The sequence below is a fragment of the Bombina bombina genome, chromosome 1 (assembly GCF_027579735.1).
Source record: "Bombina bombina isolate aBomBom1 chromosome 1, aBomBom1.pri, whole genome shotgun sequence".
NCBI lineage: Eukaryota > Metazoa > Chordata > Amphibia > Anura > Bombinatoridae > Bombina > Bombina bombina.
The window spans coordinates 1,286,051,884-1,286,075,320 of NC_069499.1; positions in this window are offsets into that span (position 1 = coordinate 1,286,051,884).

A 23,437-nucleotide genomic window follows, 5' to 3' on the forward strand; every position below is an offset into this window, starting at 1 on the left:
TTATCACAATATCAGTTCGTCCTTGTAATTCTTTCAATACAGTTTTTTCTTTTAAACTTAAATTCCAATTTGGATTTTTGTGATTCGTGTTGATCTTTTCCAAGTCTTGTTTTACTAATTTCTCAAAAGATTCTATATAATTACCCTTTTCCTGGGTGGGAAAAAAATGGGACTTAGGTTTAAAATCGGTATGAATGTATTCTTTACTGTTTCTCTCAACAGAATTATCACAAGCAATAGGATTTTTTATAAAATATTTTTTAAGAGTCAATTTTCTTACGAATTGATTGATATTAATGTAATGTTCAAATTTATTTAAATTTGATGTAGGGGCGAATGTTAACCCTTTATTGAGTATTTTTTCTTGTATTACAGTCAATTTTATATCACTGAGATTAAAAATTCCATTATTACCTATTCCATTCTTTTCTATTTCAGTATTTTCTTGTTTATTAATTTTGGGCTCAGTTAATAATCCCCTTGATCTACCCCCTCTTCTCCCTCTCTTCTCCTTTTTCCTTTCGGTGGATCGTGGTTTCTCTCTCGGCCCATCTCTAAAAAATCCCTTGATGTACCTGCTTTAGGTGATGATTGTTCTACTCGATCATCTAATATATTAAACCTATTGTGGGTTGGGATTCGCCAGTTTTGCTGTACTGTTTCTACCGTCTTTTTATTAGTTCCTGTCTTTGGTTCATTAAAATCCTTATTCCTATTGTACCAGCCTTGATGGTATTGCCTATTGTTTTCATATCGTCTATAGTATTGGTTTGTGTCTCTCTGGTAGTTATTCCTTTGGTAATTTGAGTATTGATCTCTCTTATCTCTATGGTCTGGATAGTAGTTATGTTGTTGGTACCAATAATCTTTGTCTCTTTGGTCTCTATAACTATTTCTACCTCTGTATGAATTGTCTTGTTCGTTATAATTGACCCATGATTGATGGTTAGCTTTTCTTCCCCCTCTAGTTTGGTCTCTAAGGTGTCTCTGGTCTCTTTCTTCATAGGTCCTAGTATTGGTGTTATTTTCAAATCTATCTCCTTGTTGTCTCTGATCCTGTTCTTGTAAATCTTTGAAGGGTGGTACTTCTTGCCTATTTTGTGGTCTGTTTTCTTTCTTTTTACTGAATAATACACTGCTTTTTTGTGTGCCTTCTCCCTGGTTGTTTTCATTAATTTCTTCAATTTTATAATCCTCTCTGTCTCTCTGGAATTTTTTCCATTTGTTACTTAATAAGTCAGTATTTATATCTCTTAATTTTTTAATAATTTCCCCTTCTTTTTCCTGGGACTTACTATCTTTCCTTTTAGTCTCTAATTGTGTTTTATAGTTACTCATTTCTTCATTAATTTCTTTTATTGCAATATTTCTTGCTTTTATGATAATACCAATTAAATCGAGTGATGCCTTTTCCAATACACCAAACCATTCTATTTTAAGATCTGTTTTTAACTCAAAAGTGCAATCTTTTTTTAACCTTAGTCCCCTTGGTACCATCCCTACTTCCACATATTTTTCCATAAATTTCAATTCCGTTTTTATTTTTAATTCTTTAGTCAATAAATCCTCAAGGTTGTTGAAAATGGTATTTATATCTACATTAGAATTTACAGATGAAGTTTCAACTATCTGACTATTACTCTCCAAAGCTGTATCAATCGCCAGCAGTAAAGTATCTCTGGTCTTAAAAATATCCATCCTTAATGGTCTATTAAAACTTAATGGTCTGTAAAACTTAATAAATTTTTCTAAACTCACTTGTATAGTGCTTAGCTCAGTTCACACTAGTGAGACAATATATACATACAAGTAACCGAGATTTGTGAGAACTGAGACTTAAGCTAAAGTTAGACTAGCCAACCTCACTAACTGCACTTCTCACAACTTGTGCAGTTGATTGGGATTAGAGAAAAAAACAACAACGTATGGAGGTGGCGCCTACGGCTGTCTAACTGTATAGTTGATCTGTTAAATACCTTGATTAAGTGTAGATTATAAGTCAATCTAAATGCAGTAATGAGAGTAATGTGTATATAATTTTATAATTTTATAAATGGAATGAATGCACATGCAAATTGCTATAATGAATAAAGTAGTTTCAATTTATTAATATTAACATATAAAAGCGGTTATTTGTAACATACTGGATGATAAAAAATGATAAAAAGAAACAATGATCTCTAAATGTATCACCGGTGGAGCACAGAATACCTCTGGTACTGCTTCTGGGGAGTGACATATGGAGTCTATTCCTCTGAGTTCAGAGAACTCATCCTGCCTCTTGGCCACTACATATGTTTGGCACAGGGCTCCTACCCCAGGCACAGGGATTTCTCCCCATTCCTCCTTTTCTTCATGAGGAGGAAGTCCAGGTCTGCGGGACAGAGCGTCCGCACTGACATTCTTAGGACCTGGCTTGTATTTAAAGCTGAAGCTATAGTTCAACAATGCTGCCAGCCACCTATGCCCTGTGGCATCCATCTTAGCTGTTGTTTGAATATAAGTAAGTGGATTGTTATCCGTCCTTACCTCGAATGTTGCTTCATATAAATAGTCATGTAACTTGTTCACAATTGCCCACTTGAGTGCCAAGAATTCTAGCTTATGGACCGGATAGTTTTTCTCTGCACCAGCTAGACTTCTACTTATGTAGGCCACTGGTCTTAACCCTTCTGGGTAGCTTTGATGCAGTACCCCCCCCCTAGGCCTTCCATACTGGCATCAACATGGAGCACATATGGTTTCTCAGGATCTGCATACGCCAATACAGGAGCTTCTGTGAGTTTTTTTCTTCAAGATTAAGAAGGCTTCGTCGCATCCTGAGGTCCATTTCTTTCCAAAGGAGTCTTTAGGACTTGGCGCCTTAACACCCTCTATATCGGAGGTAGTCTTTAACAGGTTGTGTAGCTCTCGAGCAATCTTTCACAAACCTCCGGTAGTAACTGCAGAATCCAAGGAATGAGCGCAGCTCACTGATGTTATCTGGCCTGGACAAGTTCACCACCGCCTCGATTTTGTCAGTTGTCACACCTTGTGCAGAAACAATGTGACCTACATATGTAACAGAGTTCTGGGCAAACCGACATTTGTCTATTGATAATTTCAGACCCTCTGCTTGGAGTCTATCCAACACCTTCAGCAATCGCTGTTCATGCTCTTCTGGAGTCCTTCCGAACACTATGAAATCATCTAGATAGACAAGGCACTCTTTGGGATTCATATCCCCCACAGTCTTCTCCATCAGCCTTTGAAAGGTGGTGGGAGCTCCAGTGACCCCTTGGGGCATCCTGGTAAACTCGTAGAATCCCAAGGGACAGATGAAAGCTGTCTTTTCCTGATCCTCCTTCTTCATGGGTACCTAATAATACCCAGACCTCAAGTCCAGGACACTGAACCACTGACTTCCAGAAAGGGCATCTAGCAGATCTTCTATCCATGGCAGCGTATATTGATCTGGCACAGTCCTTTTGTTTAAAGTCTGATAGTCTATGCAGAGCCGGACTGTGCCATTCTTTTTCCTAACTACCACTATGGGTGAGGCATATGGACTTTTGGACTCTTTAAAAATGCCAGATTCTTCAATCTGTTGGAGTATATCCTGGACATCTTCCACATCTCGAGGGGGTATTCTCCTTGATCTTTCTCTCAAAGGAGCTGGGTCAGAAAGTCTGATAGCATGTGTGGCACTATTTGCGCATCTCACATCCATTTCTTTCCTGGAGAAGACTTTCTCTCAAGTAGCTAATTTGGATCGGAGGCTATCTCTCCACTTTTGTGGGAGAGGAGAATCTTCCAGTTCAAAAACTATAGGTCCTTCAAGATCACAACCCTGTTCTGCCTTTACAGACATTACTGAAGAGACTTGGTCTAACAAGTGAATCACACCAATCTTCTGGTGACGATCAATTCTGATCTCTGTGGGTGTTAAATTTCTTATCATTATTGGAAAATCTTTACACCAGTGATACCGCCAGTCTTTCATCTCAGGTATGAGAGTCCATCCTTTTTTTCGCATCCTCCTCAGGCAAGGACTCAATTAGGTATTGCCTGGTTCCTCCTGATATTTCATGGGGCATAGATGCTATGGCTCGTAAAGTCTTAGTCTCTCCAGGCCTTACAAATAAAGGTTCTTTCCCTGAGTAGTGGCATGACCCTGGTCTAGCTTGTAGGGTTAGTCAATGGCACTCTTTCCCTAGAAGAGGGCTGACTTCCATCAGTCGGGTTAAAGATACATCCCCCACTTCAGTTAGGTAGGCCCTGAACATGTCCTGCACCATTCTTGTGTTGGTACCCAAAATTATTGGGGTGCACATTGTTTTCTTCATGGGGCAAACAAGAGCTTCCAATTCCATAGGGCAGATCATTCCTGTGTTTAACTGTGGGATGGTTATTGCCACTCTTATACATCCCTCTACAGGCTGGGCCTGAGATCCCACTCCCCACAACTGCAACTCTCCTGTTGGCTCCAGAGGTATATGTTTTAGGTGATGGTCATAGAAGTCTCTATTAATGATGGTGACCTGGGATCCAGTATCTAACAAGGCTGAGGCATGAATACCTTCTATTTGTAACTGTATCAGAGATTTGGGCCTGATCTTGGCCCCCACAGATAACATGGGTGTGGTTTTTTTTTTCTCTTTTCCTGAAAGGTCTGGTAACTTGGGCCTCCTCCAGCTCAATAGCTAGCACTTCCACTCCTGGCTCCAGAGGTATATGTTTTAGGTGATGGTCATAGAAGTCTCTATTAATGATGGTGACCTGGGATCCAGTATCTAACAAGGCTGAGGCATGAATACCTTCTATTTGTAACTGTATCAGAGATTTGGGCCCGATCTTGGCCCCCACAGATAACATGGGTGTGTTTTTTTTTTTCTCTTTTCCTGAAAGGTCTGGTAACTTGGGCCTCCTCCAGCTCAATAGCTAGCACTTCCACTCCTGTCTCTGATAAATTAGTGGGACACTCCCGCTTGAAATGCCCTGATTTACCACACTTAAAACAGTTCCCTCAGGGTGACTGTTCCTCTGGGAATAACCTTCCTGTGGTCTCCCTGCGGTGCTGCCTCCTGGTAGGAGAAAAATCTGTTCTTCTTGGCTATGGCTTAGACAATAATTCTAATTCAGCTACCTTCTTTTTAAGGATGGACAGTTCCATATCCTCTTTCTCTGCGGCTTTAAAAGAATTTCCTTTTTGTGGAGGAGTCTCCAGTATTTTTTCTTTTCGGATCAGTGTGGAATAGGACAAGACTTGCTCATCCAACTTAACCCTTAACATGATCATGACTGGATCATTGCTAAGGCCTAACTTCTGAATTTGTTTGGATAGTCGAATATCCAACTCAGATGCAGTGACTGCTCCATTATGAAACAGTTTTCCCAGTGACAATTGTAATCGATTGATATAGTCTGAATCTTTCTCATGTTCCTTCTGTTTAGTGGCTAGGAACTTGATTAATAGATCATCAGAGTCCTCTGATTTTCCATACACATCCTGTAAAACTTTCAGGTAATCTTGTGCGGTAGCTTGTTCATTCCCTCCCCTAAACAGCCTTATCATATTTGTAGCTGGGAAATGAAGACTCTCCATTATCCGTTGTTTTTTTATGTTATCCGTACAAGACCATTCTTCCAATAATTGTGCAGCATTATCCTTCAAAGCCTTAAAGGGTTACTGCCCGGCAGGAACAGGCTGATTCCCAGAAAACACTTTCAGCTTACGGTAGCTGTGGGTATGGGTAGCTGTCACTAAGGCTTCTGAGAGTTTTTGTAGTATTTCAGATATGTTACTCTCTCCTGAACTTGTGGCTCTCAATAGGGAATCGCCTGGTTTTGGGGATGTTGGAGATGAGAGAACCACTAGATCTGGGGTCTTAGGGGCAGTTGTCCCTTGCACACTGGAAAAGTAGACATTTTGTTTGGCGATGGCCCCAGTCTCTACAGGGGAAACCGGTAATCTCCTGGCGGGTTTCTCTGACAAAGGGGACAGAATCTGGGAATAACTTGATACATTAAAGTCTCTTAGGCCTATACTGGAGGGTTGCTGCAGTGTAACCCCTTTCTCCTTATCAGGGAGTGCGTACACTAAGCGACATCCTTCAGGAGCTGTTTCAAGAAGGTATAGACATGTAGACCTATGACAGCCTCTCAAATCTGCATGGGAATATATTAACATGTAAGTTTGACCGTATGAATCATGTAGGATATCTCTGATGGTAGCCATCTCTATTCCCAGTACAATCTCTACGCACTTGGTGACATGTTTTATCTCACTATAGGGAGGTACCTGGCATATCATCACTGCATGATGCAATGATACCTTCTGTTGCTGGGCTCAATCTGTCGCAAATGGGAGCGTGGGCCGGGGAATTAACGTATCCTTACTGGGTGTACCCCAATTTATCTCAGCAGTACCACCAAATGTAATGGGGTTTGGCCTAGGTCCACAATTACCCCTGTGGGTCTTTACCCCAGCTACCTCAATGTGCTCTGCAGGCCGATCCTGAGTCTCCGCTACCTGGGAGTTGGGGTACATGACTGTGGCAGTGCCTCCACCTGACTGGGCATCCAGGGCAAGAATGGGTTTCCCAGGCAGTAACATAATAAATAACTTCAACACACACAGTAATAACAGTAAAACAGTATGACCATGTATTGAAGGATTATGGCAAATAAAAGTAAGGCAAGTAATACAGTGGCTAACTAACACACCAACTCTCTCTAACCAGGCCCAGCACCCTCCCAAACCACCTGCAAACCCACCCTCAGGCTTCACCCTAATGGCTGATGGATACCAGTTGGTGCACAGAAATGTTGGGGCCCTTTAAGGTAATCCACGTGCATTTAAACAGTTACAACTCATAGGAAGCTGCAATCCACAGGAAGAGCTGTTTATAAGTGTCTGTGATGGACAGAATGCCCTGTCAGTATGACATGGGGAGAGGATACTCCTTACAACTAAATAGGATTCAGCTGCACAGGCTAAACGGAAACTCCAGGGTCTGCCAGTCCTTTACTTTATCTAGATTCTTCTCTACAGCTCTCTCACAGGGTCAGGCTGCAGCTGGCAGTATACACTAAATCAGCAGATCAGAGGAATGCTGTTTCTTTACACAGGATGAAGTCTCTATGCCGCTCCTCTCACAGCCAGGCCTCACACACTCCTTCACTGCTCTGACATGTCTGCTTCCTTCTGTGTCTTACACTCTTCTCCTAAGTTTCAATTGATCACATGACCAACCAGTCTAATAGTTACCTTGGCAACTTCTCCTGCAGACTGTATACAGGTGCAAAGGTTTAACAGGAAAATGTTCAACAGGAGGGGCTACATATGAATTAAACATTTTATATACTATTTTAGTATTTGATTATTGCCCACCTACACCCTCTAGCTCTCTCCAGAGCGCCACTCTAAATAACCACTTTTTTGTGCAAAAAGAATAATGCAGGTGCAGCAAAGGTTAATACCCATTCATACAACAAAAGCAACCATATACATTTTTATCATGGGATATTAGATACATCCCCTATGTTATAACTGTAAATAATCACAATCCTTGTCTGGAAAATAAATTGTGTGCACTAAAAAAGCGAAGTTCTTAGCTCAAGCAAGTAGTGACCACCGCTGGTATACTGTTAGTCAGAAAGCATGCTTGTTGCAGCGTATCCAGTTAAACAAAGATATGGAGCAAGCACCTATTTGTATGTATACATAGTAAATCAGTTCCTGATTTGATTTAGTAACGGTCACAAGCAGATTGCACCAGTAGTATGTACGTATATAACGTTATCAAGCTAATGCAGTTTAGTAGATGTTAGTGGTTAGCTGCTGATAATTGTCAACTGAGCAAGCATGTATTGTGACAGGGAGTGTTACCTTCCACAACTTGGCTCAAGAAAGATTCTAAGTCCCACAACTATTGAGAAAACCTTATAGTCCGTATCCTATCTTACTTGTAGCCTTCCCTCCCTTCACTTAGCTCTCAGCGATCCATTGTCAGCACTTTTCCAAAGACAGAACGCTACTTCATGCCGCCCTCTAGGTCCTTCATGATACTTTTAGCAGCACTTCTTGTTAAGGGCAAGAATGGTTCTTTTCCTTGCAATACTGCAAAACTGCTGTGACTTGATTCCAAATAGCTGCATATGATTCTTCAAATTGAAACAAACAAGCCGATGCGTGTTTCACCCATAATCCTTTGCAATAAGGGCTTCATCAGGGCTGCCATTCATTGGTTATGCCATTCTTTTAACCGTCTGGCTCCACCTCTTTCTACTTCGTAATAGCATTTAAGTAGGACTACTTTTATTAGCATATATTTCACTTTAATATTTCAATATATTGAGTCCCTCTCATGCATTTACATACAATGGCATTCACACTCGATAAATCAAACCATATTTACATGTTAGTTACAAAAAATAAGGCTTAACTATTAATACATTTTTTCTTTGGAACATTTATGCGAGAATATTCGTACCTTACTTTTACACAATTATGCTTACATATAGACTAAGACAAAGTCTCATATAAAGATATACACTTCCAAAATCCTATTTCTTTTTATTCTTTGTATATATTTTCATTTTTGCATTATAATTTAGGTATACTGTTTTTTGCATTAAAATAGGGATCTCTACCCCTTTCATTACTATTTGTATTTTTCATTTTTATATACATTTTTACAGTGTAAATCATTTTCGTTGGCATTAATCTCTATCACCTAGATTACGAGTCTTGCGTTAGGGTTAAAAAGCAGCGTTAAGGGGTCCTAACGCTGCTTTTTTTACTAAAGCTGGTATTACAAGTCTTGAAATGACAGGCTCATCGCTCACTTTTTTGGCCAGAGTCATTAATACCGCAAATCCACTTAAGTAAATTGCGTATCCTATATTTTCAATGGGACTTGCATAACGCTGGTATTACGAGTCTGCAAAAAAGTGAGCGGTACAGCCTCTCCTGTCAAGACTGATACCGCATTTAAAATTCAGTAGTTAAGAGTTTTATGGGCTAACACCGTAACATAAAACTCTTAACTAAAGTGCTAAAAAGTACACTAACACCCATAAACTACCTATTAACCCCTAAAACGAGGCCCCCCCACACATCGCAAACACTTAAATAAAATTTTTAACCCCTAATCTGCCGACTGGACATCGCCGCCACTGTAATAAATATATTAACCCCTAAACTGCAGCACTCCCGCCTCGCAAACACTAGTTACATTTTATTAACCCCTAATCTGCTGTCCCTAACATCGCTGACACCTACCTACATTTATTAACCCCTAATCTGCCGTCCCCAACGTCGTTGCCACTATACTAAAGTTATTAACCCCTAAATCTAAGTCTAACCCTAACCCTAACACCCCCCTAACTTAAATATAATTTAAATAAATCTAAATAAAATAACTACAATTAAATAAATTATTCCTATTTAAAACTAAATACTTACCTATAAAATAAACCCTAAGCTAGCTACAATATAACTAATAATTACATTGTATCTATCTTAGGGTTTATTTTTATTTTACAGGCAAGTTTGTATTTATTTTAACTAGGTACAATAGTTATTAACTATTTAATAACTTCCTAGTTAAAATAAATACAAAAGTACCTGTAAAATAAACCCTAACCTAAATTACAATTACACCTAACATTACACTATAATTAAATTAATTCCCTAAACTAAATACAATTAATTACAATTAAATTAAATAAAAATAAAATAAGTACGGAAAAAAAACACTAAATTACAGAAAATAATAAAATAATTACAAGTTTTTTAAACTAATTAAACCTAATCTAATCCCCCTAATAAAATAAAAAAAGCCCCACAAAATAATAAAAATCCCTACCCTATACTAAATTACAAATAGCCCTTAAAAGGGCCTTTTGCGGGGCATTGCCCCAAAGTAATCAGCTCTTTTACCTGGAAAAAAAAATACAATACCCCCAACATTAAAACCCACCACCCACACACCCAACCCTACTCTAAAACCCACCCAATCCCCCCTTAATAAAACCTAACACTAACCCCTTGAAGATCACCCTACCTTGAGACGTCTTTACCCAACCGGGCAGAAGTGGACCTCCAGACAGGCAGAAGTCTTCATCCAGACGGCATCTTCTATCTTCATCCATCCGGGTCCATCTTCAAGCCATCCGACGCGGAGCATCCTCTTCCATCAGACGACTAACACTAAATGACAGTAGCTTTAAGTGACGTCATCCAAGAAGGCATCCCTTCAATTCTGATTGGCTGATAGAATTTGGATGGAAGAGGATGCTCCACGTCGGATAGCTTGAAGATGGACCCACACCGCTCTGGATGCATGAAGATAGAAGATGCCGTCTGGATGAAGACTTCTGCCCGTCTGGAGGTCCTCTTCTGCCAGGATCGGATGAAGACTTCTGCCTGTCTGGAGGTCGACTTCTGCCCGGTTGGGTGATTACGTCTCAAGGTAGGGTGATCTTCAAGGGGCTAGTGTTTGATTTTATTAAGGGGGGATTGGGTGGGTTTTAGAGTAGGGTTGGTTGTGTGGGTGGTGGGTTTTAATGTTGGGGGGTATTGTATTTTTTTTACAGGTAATAGAGCTGATTACTTTGGGGCAATGCCCCGCAAAAGGCCCTTTTAAGGGTTATTTGTAATTTAGTATAGGGTAAGGATTTGTAATATTTTGGGGGGCTTTTTTATTTTATTAGGGGGATTAGATTAGGTGAAATCAGTTTAAATTTTTTTAATTATTTTATTATATTCTGTAATTTAGTGTTTTTTTTTCCGATCAGCCAATAGAATGCGAGCTCAATCTAATTGGCTGATCGGATCAGCCAATCGGATTGAACTTGATTCTGATTGGCTGATTCCATCAGCCAATCAGAATTTTCCTACCTTAATTTCCGATTGGCTGATAGAATCCTATCAGCCAATCGGAATTCGAGGGACGCCATCTTGGATGACGTCCCTTAAAGGAACCGTCATTCGTCGGGAAGTCGTCGGTGAAGATGGATATTCCGCGTCGGCGGGATGAACATGGATCCGGAAGAAAGAAGATTGAAGATGCCGCTTGATAGAAGACTTCATCCGGATCATGGACCTCTTCAGCTCCCGCTTGGATGAAGACTTCAGTCGGATCATGGACATCTTCAGCCCCCCACTTGGGCTTGGATCAAGACATCGGAGGAGCTCTTCTGGATCGATCGGTGAACCCAGCGTGGTGAAGATAAGGTAGGAAGATCTTCAGGGGCTTAGTGTTAGGTTTATTTAAGGGGGGTTTGGGTTAGATTAGGGGTATGTGGGTGGTGGGTTGTAATGTTGGGGGGCTTGGGTATTGTATGTTTTTTTTTACAGGCAAAAGAGCTGAATTCTTTGGGGCATGCCCCGCAAAGGGCCCTTTTCAGGGCTGGTAAGGTAAAAGAGCTTTGAACTTTTTAAATTTAGAATAGGGTAGGGCATTTTTTTATTTTGGGGGCTTTGTTATTTTATTAGGGGGCTTAGAGTAGTTGTAATTAGTTTAAAATTGTTGTAATATTTTTCTAATGTTTGTAAATGTTTTTTTATTTTTTGTAACTTAGTTCTTTTTTATTTTTTGTACTTTAGTTAGTTTATTTCATTGTATTTATTTGTAGGTATTGTATTTAATTAATTTATTGATAGTGTAGTGTTAGGTTTAATTGTAGATAATTGTAGGTATTGTATTTAATTAATTTATTGATAGTGTAGTGTTAGGTTTAATTGTAACTTAGGTTAGGATTTATTTTACAGGTAATTTTGTAATTATTTTAACTAGGTAACTATTAAATAGTTATTAACTATTTAATAGCTATTGTACCTGGTTAATATAATTACAAAGTTGCCTGTAAAATAAATATTAATCCTAAAATAGCTACAATATAATTATAATTTATATTGTAGCTATATTAGGTTTTATTTTACAGGTAAGTATTTAGCTTTAAATAGGAATAATTTATTTAATAATAGTTAATTTATTTCGCTAGATTTAAATTATATTTAAGTTAGGGGGGTGTTAGGGTTAGAGTTAGACTTAGCTTTAGGGGTTAATACATTTATTATAGTAGCGGTGAGATCCGGTCAGCAGATTAGGGGTTAATTATTGTAGGTAGGTGGAGGCGACGTTGTGGAGGGCAGATTAGGGGTTAATAAATATAATATAGGGGTCGGCGATGTTAGGGGCAGCAGATTAGGGGTACATAGGTATAATGTAGCTGGCGGCGGTGTACGGAGCGGCAGATTAGGGGTTAATAATAATATGCAGGGGTCAGCGATAGCGGGGGCGGCAGATTAGGGGTTAATAAATATAACATAGTGGTCGGCGATGTTAGGGGCAGCAGATTAGGGGTACATAGGGATAACGTAGCTGGCGGCGGTGTACGGAGCGGCAGATTAGGGGTTAAAATTTTTTAATAGAGTGGCGGCGATGTGGGGGGACCTCGGTTTAGGGGTACATAGGTAGTTTATGGGTGTTAGTGTACTTTAGAGCACAGTAGTTAAGAGCTTTATAAACCGGCATTAGCCCAGAAAGCTCTTAACTACTGACTTTTTTCTGCGGCTGGAGTTTTGTCGTTAGATTTCTAACGCTCACTTCAGCCAAGACTCTAAATACCGGCGTTAGAAAGATCCCATTGAAAAGATAGGATACGCAAATGGCATAGGGGGATCTGCGGTATGGAAAAGTCGCGGCTGCAAAGTGAGCGTTAGACCCTTTCCTGACTGACTCCAAATACCAGCAAGCGGTAAAAACCAGCGTTAGGAGCCTCTAACGCTGGTTATGACGGCTACCGCCCAACTCTAAATCTAGGCCTTAGGGTTTATTTTATAGGTAAGTATTTAGTTTTAAATAGGAATTATTTAGTTAATGCTAGGAATATTTATTTAGATTTATTTAAATTATATTTAAATTAGGGGGTGTTAGGGTTAGGGCTAGACTTAGGTTTAGGGGTTAATAACTTTAATATAGTGGCGGCGACATTGGGGGTGGCAGATTCGGGGTTAATAAATATAATGTAGGTGTTGGCGATGTTGGGGACAGCAGATTAGGGGTTCATACATATAATGTAGGTGGCGGCGGTGTGCGGAGAGGCAGATTAGGGGTTAATAATATAAAGTAGGTTGCGACGATGTCGGGGGTGGCAGATTATGGGTTAATAAGTATTTCCCCATAAGAATCAATAGGGCTGCGTTAAAAGCTTTACGCTGCTTTTTTGCAGGTGTTAGGTTTTTTTTCAGCCGGCTCAGCCCCATTTATCCCTATGGGGAAATCGTGCACAAGCACGTTTTACTTGCTTACCACTAACGTAAGCAACGCTGGTATTGAGGTGAGATGTGGAGCTAAATTTTGCTCTCTGCTCACCTTTTTGCGGCTAACGCCGGGTTTGTAAAGACCAGTAATACCAGCATTGTCTTAAGTGAGCGGTGAGAAAAAAAGGCTTGTTAGCCTCGTAATCTAGGCATATGATTGGTGACTTTATTCCCTTTCATTTGTCAAGGAATATTAGTTCTTATAGTAGGGAGCAAACCTCTCTGTGTCAAGAAAAGATTTTTAATTCTTATTATAAAAAGCTTGCAAATTCTAGTTTTTCATTCAAACCAAGTGAAGCTAGTGTGGCCTATTTAACAAAGGTCTGTCGGACCTGATCCGACAGTGCGGATCAGGTCCGACCATCCTCGCTGAATGCGGAGAGCAATACGCTCTCTGTATTTAGCATTGCACCAGCAGCTCTTGAGAGCTGCTGATGCAACGCCGCCCCCTGCATATTCGTAGCCAATCGACCCCCAGCAGGGGGTGTCAATCATCCCGAACGGGTTGAATTGCGGCGATCTCTTTCCGCCTGCTCAGAAACACGGGCCCTCAAGCTCCACCCGGAGCTTGATAAATAAGCCCCAGTGTTTTTAAAACATACATCCACACTGGCTGCACTTGGTTTGAATGAAACACTAGAATTTGCAAGCTTTTTATAAAAGAATTAAAAATCTTTTTTGACACAGAGGTTTGCTCCCTACAATAAGAACTAATATTCCTTGATAAATGAAAGGGGAGATGTCCACCAATCATAGAGATTAATGCCAACTAAAAGTATTTACACTCTAAAACTGTATATAAAGAAAAATTAAAATAAAAATGAAAGGAGTGGAGCTCCCTATTTTTATGCGAAAAACAGTATACCTAAATAATAATGCAAAAATAAAATATGTATACAAAGAATTAAAAGAAATAGGATTTTGGAAGTGTATATCATTATATGAGACTTTGGGCTCCATGTACTAAAGAGTCAATTGTCTCGCTGGTTGACAATCGGATAAACTCGCTGTGAGTGAAAAGAAGCCTGGTACTCGTATGTACTAAAAAAAATCCTCTGAAAATGTAGTGTCTAATCTGTCATGAGCTGTTGCAGATGATTAATAAATTTGACGCCTCGCTTGCCGCAATTTTTCCAATGTACTAAACTGTCTGGCGAAGTATAAATAATTTTTTTTGTCCCACGTGACCTACAAGGTGTCAGAGATAGTTGCGGGAAGTACAGTCAGCCTGTTATTAAAAAGAAGTTTGCCATTAGAATAACTTTAAAAAAAAAGTTATTTGTGTAATCGATTTACTCCTTATAACATGGCTTCTTCCGCATCTTATTCTCAGCCTGCAAAAGCCAAGCAATATCAATTTTCTCATCAGCAGAATTTCATCCTTGTTGACATGATCCTGGAATCATATTGTCTTTTCAGATTTCACATGAGGCAGACACCTACATGTCACAAGAAGTTGATTTGGAAAAACATCAGCGATGCTGTAAGTGCCCAGGGTCCTGGAAAAAATGACATTGACCAAATTAAAAAAGGTTTTTAACGACATTAAACGCTTCACCAAACAGAAATTGGATAAGGAGAAGTATTCTGCAAGGGGTACTGGTGGAGGCCCAGCCTATGTAGCTGATCTAACCGATTATGAGGAAAAAGTAATACAGCGGCTGGGTCCAGAGGTTATCGTCGGAGTCGCCAAAAATTGTGACAGCGACATAAGAGGTAAATTTAGTACTACAACATAGATGCCATTATTTATGTAATTAATGTAATTAATCCCTCTATTTTTCCTGCGTTATTAAGCCAGTTTGACTTGTATATTTTTAGACGATCCTCTTTATATATAAAATAACCTTTTTTTTTGGTTTGTTGGCCATATATATTTTGAAAATAAAAGGTTAAATAAAATAAAAAAAAATTCATAATAATGTATTTTTACAAAGAAGATAGTTGTGTTTGTGTGGAATACAGTAATGACGCACTTATTTTTAAAATGGATTCTATCCATAAGAATGCAATTTATTAGGTTACAAAATGGAATCATGGGCTACCCCACAGAGATCATTGTAAACAGCATTGAGGATCTTGATAGGAAGAAGGTTAAGAGTAAGAATGACACCAACAGATTGGTGTTTGCTACAGAGTAAAGTGACAGAAGTAAAGATATCTTCAGAATAGTGAGAAAACACTGGCACCTTTTACCAAAATACAATCCAGAAGTGGAATCCTTTAAATTGCCACCTATGCCATCGTATCGACGGGTAAAAAAAACTTAGGGATAATTTGGTTAAAGCAGATGTGGGTACCACTAAATCATCAAACATTAATTATCTAACTACCCCTAATAAGGGTTGTTATCCATGCTTACATTGTGCTCAATGCAACTCCATCATTAAAGGAAAAATTTTAGACCAAAATGATAAAAGGAAGCAACTTACTATCAATGGCCTCTACACATGCCAAACTGATTATGTAATTTACCTCCTTAAATGCCCATGTGGGTTGTGTTTTGGTGACACCACCCAAGCTGCCAGGTATAGATTTAGTCAACACAAAACATCTATTAAATCAAAGGATATGTCTTTACCAGTTTCTGCACACTTCACACAGATGGGTCATACAGTTAGTCAGCTCTGATTTCAGGTAATTGATCACATTCCCATACACAGGAGAGGGGGCAACAGGGAATTAAAATTGAAACAAAAGGAAGTTTGGTGGATCAAACATTTAAATACATTACACCCTTATGGCCTGAATAGAGATTATGATTTGTATTTGTTTTTATAGATTTTGTGGGTTATGTTTTCTGGTACCACTAGATGTCACTATTTAATATGATTCCCTTAAAACCTGGATAGGTATGAGTTAATCCAATTAACAATACAGGCTGTAATTTCATTGGTCCAGATACCCTTTTAAAGTGTATGTTCAGTTGTTTTTAACTATGCATGATTAAGGACCATGTAGGTCCGAAACGTCGCTGTTTTTAAAGGTTGTTATATCCTAATAAAAAAAGAATTTTTCACCTTTGAACAAAGCTGCTGTATTGTGGTGCTGTCACACTTGATACATTGACTGTATAATTTGGAGTTTTTGCTGATACTCCACAGTGACGGACACACATTCTGTAAAAATACCTATGGGTATAGTGCTGGACTCTGGATTTCTATTATATATATATATATATATATATATATATATATATATATATATATATATATATATATATATATATATATATATATATATATATATATATATATATATATATATTTATATATATCAACATCAAGTTAATATCAATGTAATTGATACTTTTATTTATTAGCTTGTATGAAAGCCTCTGTTGGTTAACATTTTTTTTTTTTAGTTCACATGGGATCCTTGTCTAGACTGATTTGTCACTCGACTGTATTAAAGGGCCATAATACCCAAATGTTGAAACACTTGAATGTGATGCAGCATAGCTGTAAAAATCTGACTAGAAAATATCACCTGGACATCTCTATGTAAAAAAGAAAGATATTTTACCTAAAAATGTCCTAAGTATTCACACCCCATTGTAAAGGGTTTTAAGCAGAAAATCAGTATGCTTGTCCCAGGACAGGCAAGGGAGTGAGCCTCGTGCACACTCATGTTATTTCCCTATTCAGTTTAAGGAAGTTTACTATGAAATCTCATGAGAGTTAAGTGAAATCTCATGAGATCACAGTAAAAGAGTTCATGACCTTAGCACTGTTGCCTGCAGTACATCTCTTTATTTATTTTTTACCTGCAGCTGCACAGCAGCTGAAGTATAACTTTTCACACAAAATTTACTCTGCTGAGCTGAGGAAATTGTGAGGTAAAATATCTTCCTTTTTTACATAGAGATTCTCAGGTGATATTTTCTCGTCAGCTTTTTACAGTTATACTGCATCAGTTTTAAGTGATTTAGCATATGAGAATTATGTCCCTTTAAGCCTGTGTTATCAATCTGTTCAAAGTGTCCCTAGAATTTGTTACATATGGATGTGTTGTAATCACTTCCATGAATCTCTTTATATAAAAGCTTGTTTGTAATCACCAATCTCCAGAAAATAAAAAATATTTTTTCTCTATGTATCTAATAATTTTGATACCTTATAATTGGAAAAAAAATAATAATTCAATTCAATTATCTTTTCTAAGTTATTTTTAAGAAATAAATAAATATTTTAAGTATGTTACATCTTTCTTTCTCTATGTTATTTTTTATTTTATCTGGCTCTCTTCTCTATCTTGGTGTCTCTATTTCTTTCTATAATATCCATTTATTCCTTTTAATATCTATCCTTTTCTGATTTTTTTTAATCTCTCTCACTCTCTAATATCTATTACTTTCTTTATTGCTTTATTGCCTCTCCTTATATGATCTCTCTTTTTTTATCTTTCTATATCTCGCTTTCTATCTCTGTAATAAATATCTCTTTCCTTATCTGCCTCTCTATCGATCTCTCTTTCAATCTTTATCTCAGTCTCTCTTAAACCATATTTCTCAATGATATATCTCTATTTCATTCTCTCAATCTCTATATTTCTCTGTTTATTATTTATTATTTGTTTGTTTTTAAATATACTAAAGTGTATAGCCACCAATTACCATCCAAAATCTATCTATATCAATATCTATCTCTCTTCCCCCTCTTTCTCTCTCTATTTGTCTTTTGTTTCTATTTTTCAGTTTCTCTCTTTCTCTTTCTTTTTTTCAATATATATATATATTTAAAGTTTTCTCTCTCTCTCAATTTATCTTTCTCTTTCTCTCTTTCTATATGTCATTTTCAATCCCTTTCTCGCTTCTCTATCTTTATCTTTGTCTCCATCTATCTCGAGCTGTATCTTTCTCTATTTTTTAATATCACTTTCTTTATCTTTCTCTCTCTTTTTTTTAATTTGATTTCTCTCTCTCGCTTTTTCTATATCTCTCATTTTTTTCTTAAATTTTCTTTCTCTCACAATATATCAATATCTCTTTTTTTCTATCTCTCTCTTTCTTCAATTTTCTTTCTCTCTATTTCTCTCTCTCTTTTCTTTCTTCAATTTTCCTTCTCTCTTTCACTCTCTCTCTCACAATATATCACTCTCTCTCTTTTCTCTCTCTCTTTTACTTCTATTTTCTTTCTCTATTTTCTCACTATCATCTTTCTTCAGTTTGCTTTCTCTCTCTCTCTTTTTCTTTCTCTCTCATCTCTTTCTTTTGTTTGCTTTCTCTTTCACTTTTTCATTTTTTTTTTCTTTCTTCACTATGCTTTCTCTCTCCCTTTTTCTCTCTCTCTCTCTAACCTTTTCCTTCATTTTTCTTTTTCTCTTTCTCTTGTTTTCTCTCTCTCAATATATCATTCTGCCTTTTTTCTATATATCTCTCTCTTTCTTCTATTTTCATTCTCTCTTTGTATCTCTCATTTCTTTCTTCTAATCTCTCTCTCTCTCTCTCTCTCTATTTATCTTTCTCTCACCTCTTTCTTCAATTTTCTTTCTGTCTCTCACAATATATCACTATCTTTTTTTTCTCTATCTCTCTCTTCAATTTTCTTTTGCTCTATTTCTCTCTCTATTCTCTTTCTTCAATGTTCCTTCTCTCTTTCACCCTCTCTCTCACAATATATCACTCTCTCTTTAATTTTCTTTCTCTCTTTTTCTCTCTAACATCTCTTTCAGTATGTTTTCTCTCTCTTTTTTCTCTCTCTCATCTCTTTCTTTATTTTTCTTTTTTTCACTCTCTCTTTTTCTCTCTCTCAATATATAATTCTCTCTTTTTTTCTATATATCCCTCTTTCTTCAATTTTCATTCTCTCTTTTTTATCTCTCTCACCTCTTTCTTCTAATTTTTCTCTCTCTCTCTCTCTTTATCTTTCATCTCTTTCTTCAATTTTCTTTCTGTCTCTAACAATATATCACTATCTTTTTTTATCTCTTTTTCTCTCTCTTATCTCTTTCTTCAGTTCTCTTTCTCTCTCTCTATTTTTCTTTCTCTCTCAATATATCTTTTTCTCTTTTTTCTCTATCACTTTAATTTTATTTCTCTCTTTCTCTCTCTCTCATCTCTTTCTTCAAATTTTCATTCTCTCTTATCTCTTTCTTCAATTACATTTCTCTCTCTCTATCTCTAAAAATATTTTTTCTCTTTCTTTCTCTCTTTCTTCAATTTAGTTTCTCTCTTTTTCTCTCTCTTTCCTTAATTTTATTTCCCTTGCTAACAATATATCAATCTCTCTTTTTTTCTATCTCTATCTTTCTTCATTTTTCTTTCTCTCTATTACTCTCTCTCTCTCATCTCTTTATTTAATTTTCCTTAACTCTCTCTCTCTTTCTCTCACTATATATCACTCTCTGTTTTTTTATTATCTCTATCTTTCTTAATTTTTCTTTCTCTCTTTTACTCTCTCTCATGTCTTTCCTCAGTTTTCTTTTTCTCTCTCTCTTTTTCTCTCTCATCTCTTTCTTCTAATTTCTATCTCTATCTATAAAAATATCTCTATCCTTATTTTTCATTTTATACCTTTATATATCTTTCTCTCTATCTTTTTTTTTTTTGCACTCTCTCTAATTTTTCATTTTGTAAAAATGTTCTATTATGTATTGATATAGATGATGAAAAATCATCAAAGGAAGTGGTGTTAAATCTTGTCCCTGTGGAGGAAGAAACCTATGTCTGAAGAACAACAAAGACATGGAGGAGACAGTGAAACACCAGATGTAAATCAAGAAATGGGAGATGCACATCCTTTTGAAATGCATTCACCACCAGAGCATGATTCTCAAGGAGAACAACAAGAAGAACCTCATCTTCATGGAGTACAACAAGAACCAAATGTACCTGAGGTTGCCAATATGCTAGAGGCTGAATGTGTAGGTGATGTTGGCCTCAATGACATGCTTGACCTTGCTCGTCAATATAGGGTTGACCATGTGGAACTTCAAAACCTTATTAGCACTAAATTTGACCGATGGGCAGAAATTTCTCAGAGAGACATGCAGTTAGATAGAGAAAAATTTGTGTTTCAAAGTGAAATGAATCAGCAAAGATTTGAGTGGCAAAAGCAAATGGATGAGCAGAGGAATGAGCAAACCAATTGAGCTCTCCGTCTTGCTGAACGTACATTAGAATCTGCTTTCAATTGTAAGGGATAAAGAGGGACCATCAGATCCTAAGAAAGCCAGACAGGATTTATAAAATTGCATGTCATAGTTTTAATTACATGTACTCATGCCCATAGTTTAGTTAGTTTGAAATTATGTATTCAAATAATAATTTATTTGGTAATGTTCATTTCACATTTTATTTTTTATTTTTTTCAATAAAATATTTATATTTTTAAATTTAAATACATTTCAAAACTTTTTTTTACAATGATAACATATTTATTTGTATATGTTACATTTTTTATGGTAATTTCCATTCAATCTAAAATTAAAAAAAAAGACTATAGAAAAAAAAAGTAAAAAAAAAATTTGTACATCAAAAATATTAACATTTTACAATATTATATTCATTATACATTGTTTAAATAACATATCTCTGATAAAGAAATTCTACTTGTTCAGTTAGCATGTTTAAATTTACACTTATTCTGACAAGTTTGATCTTGAAGTTGTCATCAAAGCTAGTCTGTGTGCTTACGTCTTCGGTATCATCACTTAATAGTGAAACGACATCTGCAAACTCAGTATAGAATATTTTTTATTTTAAATAATTTGGTTAGTAGCATTTGAAAAGAAAAAAAAAAGAAATTTTATATTTACTGTCCGGTGTTGTTGTCACTGGATCTACAGTTACATCTGCTTGCACACTTTGGTCAACCATAATAATAATTTCAGAGGATCCAACAGCTAAAAAAAACTATTAAAAAACAAAACATTGAATAATTATATGTTTTAGTTATATTTCTTTTGGGTTTATACGTAAAAGAATTACAAGTTATACCTTTATCTGTGAAGTTGTGAGTTACTGTGAGACCAGTGTCAATCAAATTCTCTTCAGAAGAGATAGCAGATATATCAAAGTCTTGTTCTGTGTCTAGTTTATAAAAAAATGTTTGTTTATTGTCATATTTAAATATCAAATTGGTTAATACGATATATTATTAAATCATTACCATGAGGTTGGTCTTGGTGTTCAGCCACACAATATTGATTCCTCTGACATTCTGTACGTATGTTTATATTTGTTGGGTTTAATTTTATATATATATATATATATATATATATAGATCATAAAAAAGATTGCTTAGGAAACAATTAATTTTGTTTCTGTTACATGCATGTAATTAGTAATTGTAATTATATAATTTCAGTCTGAGTCCTTCTAGTTACATGTTTAACGCTTCTGACTCTTGTTGGAGAAAGCTCTCGATCAATCTGACTTAAACTGAAAGTTAATTTTTCAGCTCTGCAACACATCTATCTAATCTTTAACAAGAATATATTAAGATAGCTATGTTTTTTTTTATATTACAAATGTGACTTTATTTTTTTATTTCTTATTTTCCTACCGTGATAATCCTTGTTCCGCCCACCCTCCACTTCCTGTCTTTTGCTGCCTTTACGTATAGAGCGGTACCACCCAATACGTAGTAGAAATGCGCGTTCACGAGCAGAAATGCATAGCGCATGCACGAATTGTCGATCGTGGCTGCAATGCGCATGCAATTTTCTTATCACCCGGCTGCAACAGAGAAAAAGCTATGCGCATGTGTAAATCAGGCACACGCGTCCGACAAAATACTGTGTACATTAGCTTTGCTGCATGCACAATTGATTACATAGTCAGATGACGTAGCTTCACGGCCGCCGATCGGCCAGAAAGTCAATTGGCTAAAAAAAAACATGACAAGGAAGTAAAATATCTATAGAAAAATGGGATGATTTGAAAATAGTAAAAATGTGACTTTATTTGCGGTGAAAATGTTATTTAGATCTAGCTTTCAGGAAAATGATGAATTAAACTCCTATTATTTTTAAATAAACTATGTAACTGTGCACAGCTGAACACCTAACTTTACCTTCACTTTAAAGGTAGTGGCGGTGAAGAAGCCTCACTCCTTGGAGTTTTAATTAACATGGATCTTTAGTAACGTGGTGGACGTTTGCCCTTCAATTTTTCCTTGTTCCTATCTTAAGAAAAAAGTAAATATTCAAAGTTAGGTTACTGTTATTTGCATGTTACATTATCATATATATTGTCTATTAACAATTTAATGCACGCAAGTTAATATACTAACAATACTAATATATATATATATATCAATATACATTGAATAACAAATTGATAACATATAGTTAAAGGGACACTTAACCCCAAAATGTTTTTTTCATGAGTATGATAGAGAATACAATTTAAAAAAAAAACATTAAAATTTACTTCTATTATCTAATTTGCTTTATTCTTTTGATATCTTTTTTTGAAGAAAAAACAATGCACATGGGTGAGCCAATATCACGGGGGGCATCTATGTGCAACCAACAATCAGCGGATAATGAGCTTATCTAGATATGTTTTTCGGCAAAGGATATTAAGAAAATTAAGCAAATTATATAATAGAAGTAAATTTTTAAAAAGTTTAAAATTGCATGTTTAGTATAAATCATGAAATAAAAAATGTTGTTTTCATGTCTGTTTAAAGAAAACAATTTATTTCCAAATTTCATATACATTTTTCATTTTAGAAACATTTGTCAAATTACTACTATTTTGCATTTTTCTTTGTTCTCGTGCAATCTTAAAACATGAAGGTTATCTTAGGAACAATAACATTGCTGATAAAGAACATGGGTAGAGATTATACTTGCGTATAATTTTATAGACTATCTGATGATGATAAAGCATTCAATTCTAATACATTTTCTATTTCAATCCTAATATCGATTATTATTCTTTCTATTGTTAATTTTTGGTGAAAAGCAGGATTGGGTGCTCATAAAGATTTTTTACATTTATTCTTCACCATGGCTAGTTTTTCATGATTGGTGGCAACATTTTATCTACGAATAAACAAGCTCAATAAGGATTCTTAAACAAAAATGGGCATGCTTAAAAGCATACATTAATGCTTTACTTATAAATATATGAATAGTAAGAAAGAAATTGTTAATAGGAAATTATAAGAAAGT